The following is a 6,119-nucleotide window of genomic DNA, read 5'->3' as shown; positions in this document are numbered from 1 at the left end:
TAGCATCGGATGTGCTCCAGCCACGAAATTTGGTGGAGAGATTGGGGCACATGAGATCTCCAATACCCAGAAAGGGTTTGGGAAGATTCTAAACAGATCAAGAGATATTAAAATAATTAATATTTTTAATAGAGTCCCTAAGTCTAAACTTAGGGAAAATAAAATATTAATGTGTATTAATATGAATCTGTGTTAGAGTGGTCCAAAAGACATGGATCAAGCCATATATAATCTTAGTCGTTGATTATGGACTTAATCTCGGCCATTGATATGTCAACAGGAAAAATATAAGAGGAGGCTTGAGGGTCACTTGGAGATGACCCCAGAGTGATCAATCATTCTATTCTTTAGAGCGGGATTTGCTAAGAGAGATAGAATCAGTGATCGAGAGCGCAGTTGAGGGGCATTGAGTACAGAGAAACAGAGAAGGCAGAGATTGTGTCGGGAGAGAAGCGCAGCAGCCAAGGAGAGTGACGCAGAGCCAACAAGGGCTCACGTAGGGCCACGCAGAGGCAGCCAAGTGCTGCGCAAAGCACCAGAGAGGCTAGCATGTCTAACGCAAAGGCCCAGAAGGCTGACGCAAGGCCTCCTAGGGCTGATGTAGGCCAAGAGAGGCTGACGCAGGGCCAACATGAGACAAAGAGGGGCTGACGCAGTCCAGATTGGGCAGACGCTGGGGTTGTAGAGCAATTTTGTGCCGAGGAGCTGTCGGAAGGATTTTTTGGGTTTCAGCCAGGAGATTTCTCTCAAACTGTGAGGTATAGCTGCTAAGGAAATTCTCTGTTGGGTAGGCCAGTTTCGACACCCAAATTGTACTTTGATATTGCTTAATAAGAAAACCCTCAAATAGTTGCACCAGTTTTCCCGCATTGGGTTTTTCCAGGGACATTGGTCCAAAAGTAATGGTGTCATGTGGTGTGTTTGTTCTTGTTTCTTTTAGTTGTTGATCTGTAATATGTTGAGCAGGCACTAGCGTTTATTTTCAGTAATTACTTTGTAAATAACTTGTTAAAGAAAAATAACAAGTAGGTAGGAATAAAATAGAAAAAGTGCATGAAGGGTTTCTAAACTAAGTAAACTTATAAACTTCAACATGGTATCAGAAGAAAGTTGCAGATCACAGGAGGACTAAAAGACATCAGCCGAGCGGAGCAATAGTAGCGAAAAATCGTTGTCCCGAGGTAACAGAAGTTGTTTTTAGCGGTGCACAAGTCAAGAAGTGTGACGCAAAGCCAACCAGAGCCACGCAGAAGAAGCCGAGAGTTGTGCAGAGCCTTAGAGAGGCCAGCGTTCCTGACGCAGAGGGCCAGAAGGCTAACACAAGGCATCCCAGGGCTAACACAGACCCATCTGGGGTGACGCAGAGCCAACGTGAGGCAGAGAGGGGCTAACGCAGTTCACAGAGAGGCAGTTGCTGGAGTCTAGAAAGCTGCAGAAATATTGCAGAGTGGAGCTGATGAGATATTGTAGTCAGAACAGTACCTGACAAAGCAAGGCCAGAGGAGTTGTTACTGAGGATTTCTAGCCGAGGAACCTGGATCAGCAGTGTAGTTCCACAAGACGATCATTCCAAGAGGGAAATCAAGACTCAAAGGGAGTCCAGAAGAGAACTTCCAAACAGGAAGTAGAGGCACAAAGGAGTCGAACAAAGAACTTCCAGGATGGAAGTAGAGGAGTGTCATGGCACTACACGGGGTAAGAGACCAAGACAGACTAGACAAAGCATCGAACTTCACAGTTTAGAAGGCCATAATATTATCAGTGCTTGACAGGAATCATGTCAAGAACTTCGCCTTGAAGGTTATAGCTATCCCAGTTGACCCCAATGATAACGACAAGTACGAAGAGGCGATGGCAAGGGCCAAGTGCATTATCCTTGATGGGGTCAAGGATCATGTGGTACCACATATAGCTGAGAAGAAAACGATTGTTGAGATGTGGGAGGCTCTCAAGAACCTATATCAGCGTACTTCTGTGTAGAGAAAAAAGTTGCTCGAGAACCAGATCAGGTCATATCAGATGAAGTAGGGTCAATCGATTGACACCTTCCTCGAAGGACTAAATGAGATCCGAGACCAGTTGACTGCAATAGGAGCGACACCAGATCAGGAGCTTATGGTGAGGACAACCTTGAATGTTGTCTCAGAAGATTGGGAAGTGTTTGTCCAGAGTATCCTGGGCAGAGGGACTCTCCCACCTTGGGACAAGATGTGGGCAGCTCTTCGCCAGGAAGAGATCAGACAGCAGTCGAAGATAGGTAGCAGCAACAAAGGGATCAAAGTCAAGCAGGAGGAGGATGTGGCCCTAGCATCTGAGGGAAAGCAGGAGAAGCGGAAGAAGAAAGATCTCTCCAAGATCAAGTGCTTCCACTGTGGGGAGATGGGTCATTATGCGACCCAGTGCCTAAGGAAGAAGAGTAAGGGAGAGTCTTCCGAGACTAAGGCAGCGCCAACACGAGCAGAGAAGGAAGTTTTGACAGACAATGACTGTGCCATGAGTGCACACGCGTCACTTGAGCGGAAGTGGGGAGACATCACGCTGTAGTCAGGTGGACTATAGGCGACGAGGGGCAGGATCCTTGAGGTACCCAGTCTCTTGGATTAGACCTTGCTACGAGAGCCCTGACAAGGAGTAGCAGGATTAGTTGAGTGGGTAGAGATGGATGCGGATGGAGTGACAGAGAGAGCTACAGTGCAAGAGTCCCAAGACAGCGCAGAGCTAGCAGGTTGCAGCAGTGTGAGAGGCATAAGAGTGTTGCATCAGTGTAAGAAGCCACGACGAGGTGTAAAACGGTGCGAGATGCAAGGAGTTGTTGCAACAGCGTAGAGGTCAGAGAGAGGGAGCACTTGTCAGCGATAGAGGGAGCTTCAGCATCAGTGGGTGTTTCTAGCCCAACAGGGAGGTCAGATGGAGGATCAGTTAATTACTTCTCAATAACTAAGTTGCAGTGCAACAGTGGGCAGCGCAATGCAACATGATGAGAGGAGGTGCAGTGCAAATGCAAGCTGGGAGAAAGGACCAGCAATAGCACGGATGTAGAGGGAGTTGTCGTACAGATGCAGCAGTGGCAGTGGAAAAACCATGGGCAGCAGTGCAGAGGATGTTGCGCAGGAAGGCCTAGCATCAGCACAGGTACTGATGCTGGATGATTAGAGTAATACTCAGTGAGGAGTATTGCTAGAGCACAGTTCACACTAAGAGGGAGTGTTGATTTGGGGTGGCATCGGATGTGCTCCAGCCACAAAATTTGGTGCAAATTATGGCACATGAGATCTCCAATACCCAGAAGGGGTTTGGCCAAATTCTAAACAGATCAGGAGATACTAAAATAATTAATATTTTTAATGGAGTCCCTAAGTCTAAACTTAGGGAAAATAAAATATTAATGTGTATTAATATGAATCTATGTTAGAGTGGTCCAAAAGACATGGATCAAGCTAGATCTAATCTTAGTTGTAGATTAAGGACTTAATCTCGACTGTTGATATGTCAACAGGAAAAGTATAAGAGGAGGCTTGAGGGTCACTTGGAGATGACACCAGAGTGATCAATCATTCTATTCTCTACAACGGGGTTTGCTAAGACAGATAGAATCAGTGATCGGGAGAGCAGCTGAGGGGCATTGAGTACAGAGAAACAAAGAAGGCAAAGATTGTGTCGAGAGAGCAGCACAGCAGCCAAGGAGAGTGACGCAAAGCCAGCAAGGGCTCAAGCAGGGCCACGCAGAGGCAACCAAGTGCTATGCAAAGCATCAGAGAGGCTAGCGTGTCTGACACAGAGGCCAAGAAAGTTGATGCAGGGCCTCCTGGGGTTGACGCAGGCCAAGAAAGGCTGACGCAAGGCCAGCGTGAGACCAAGAGGGGCTAACGCAGTCCAGATTGAACAGACGCTGGGGTTGCAAAGCAGTTTTGTGCTGAGGAGCTGCTGGAAGGATTTTCCAGGGTTTCAGTTATGAGATTTCTCTCAAACTGTGAGGTATAGCTGCTAAAGAAATTCTCTGTTGGGTAGGCCAATTTTGGCACCCAGATTGTACTCTAATATTGCTTAATAAGAAAACCCTTAGATAGTTGCATCGATTTTTCCGCATTGGGTTTTTCTGGGGACATTGGTCCAAAAATAATAGTGTCATGTGGTGTGTTTGTTCTTGTTTCTTTTAGTTGCTTATCTGTAATATGTTGAGCATGCACTGGTGTTTATTTTCAGTATTTACTTTATAAATAACTTGTTAAAGAAAAATAACAAGTAGGTAGGAATAAATCAGAAAAAGTGCATGAAGGGTTTCTAAACTAAGTAAACTTAGAAACTTCAATAGAATGACTAGGAATCCCCTTAAAGAGGGAGCATTGATTACATAGCATCATGGTTAGACCATCTCCTGTAGGTTGTGTACTGCGAGACATTGTTGCCTGGGAGATGTATTGATGATTCCTCATGTAGGCTATGTCATGAAATATTGTTGTCTTAGAGATGTATTGATGATTCTTTTTGTAAGTTGTGTCGTGAGACATTGTTGTCTGGGAGATGTATTGATGATTCCTCCTGTAAAATGTGACATGAGATCTTGTGGTCTGGGAGATGCTTTGTTGGTTCCTCCCTTATGTTGTGTGCCATGAGACCTCGTGGTCGGGGAGATGCTTTGAGATGGATGTTATGTATCTTTCCTTATGATGAGATTAAGAGAGAGAGAAACTTGGATTTTGTTCTATTCCTTAGGTTGCGGGCCATGAGACCTATGGATTGGTCAGGAAGATTGATTTTGAAAAAGAATGAAAAACAACCTCCCTAGTTAAGAGTGAGTGTTGAAAAATAAAGTAGATATTGTCAGAATTTTTCATTAGAAGCATGGAAGAAAATCTAATTTTTGGCATTTACATGTCGGCTCTAAGAATGCTTCATGTCAACCCCAATAGGGCTAACTAGCCCTCACATAGCGCCTATATATTAGAGGTCATTCATCCTCATTTGGACCCATAGATTAATCAAGAAAATTCAATCTGCAACTACAAGAAAAAGATTTCACACGTACAAAAAGGAAGAAAGGTTCACTTGATTTGTGTTGACCTATTTTCTATGGGCTCAAGTTGACGAAATTTTTATCTTGGGCATTTTGCTTTTGTTTGGGCTACTATCTTGTGTTAACTAGAAGGCCAAAAAACTTTAGAGATGTGGATACTTTTGCTGACTACAACTTTGCACCTTTAAGGTGACATTGACCTAAAGTTGACTTAGGGTTTTAACTGCAATTATTGGGTTGAGTTTGTAATTTGTTCATTGACACTTCTAGGGTTACGTCAAGACCATTTTCGGCCTTTTGTCACAGTGACTACAAGCCTAAGTTTCGGCCTCTTTATGCAAACCTTATCTATTAGACAGAAGTGGTTTATCTCTCCTTTTATGAGTAGACTTTGATTGATGACTCATTTGGATTTGTTGGAACATTTTGATGTACTATTGATGAACAAAATCTCTCTCTCAAAAGGAAAGAATTTTGGGTTTGCCCCTTGTGGGTTTTGCCTTGGCTGTGAGCCTAATCTTGGTGTCTCTTGTCTCTTGCTTATTGTCTATTGTTCATTGTCTACTATTTACTGCTCTTGTTGAAAAATTAATGGTTGAAGATTTTCAAGTATATCTACTTGTTGACTGAAGTATAAAGAAGGAATAGTCTATATCAACAGAAGTAGTTATCAATTGTTGAAAAACTACTCTAGTCATTGCAACACTAGAATTTCAACAAGAAGTTAAAATAATTTATTGATAAAAAAAAATTCAAATCTCACATATCTTACAAATATTTGTCAACTGTGTTTAATTTACTAGTAAAAGAAAATTCAAATTCCACATAGTCTCGTGAAATTCATATTGTGACAACATCCTTGCCTCACAATCCCTTCAATCAAATCCACATTTGTAAATATTGAACTTTGTGTGCAAACATATTACACATAATTTCCCTACGTTAGAATAATGGTCGAGGAAAGGCCTGCAAAATCTTTTTCTAATTATTCTAAATGTTGATCACCCACACTCTGCCTCTTGAAAAAAATGGTTTAAAGGTTTATTTCAAACACGCTGCAATTCCATCTTGCATAATGCTTTCTAAGCCCGAGGAATGTTGACCT

Source organism: Pinus tabuliformis, chromosome 2_2 (genome assembly GCF_031772625.1).
Source record: "Pinus tabuliformis cultivar Carrire ecotype Pingquan chromosome 2_2, CPIR1, whole genome shotgun sequence".
Taxonomy (NCBI): Eukaryota; Viridiplantae; Streptophyta; class Pinopsida; order Pinales; family Pinaceae; genus Pinus; species Pinus tabuliformis.
Note: the sequence above shows the minus strand (reverse complement) of the source record.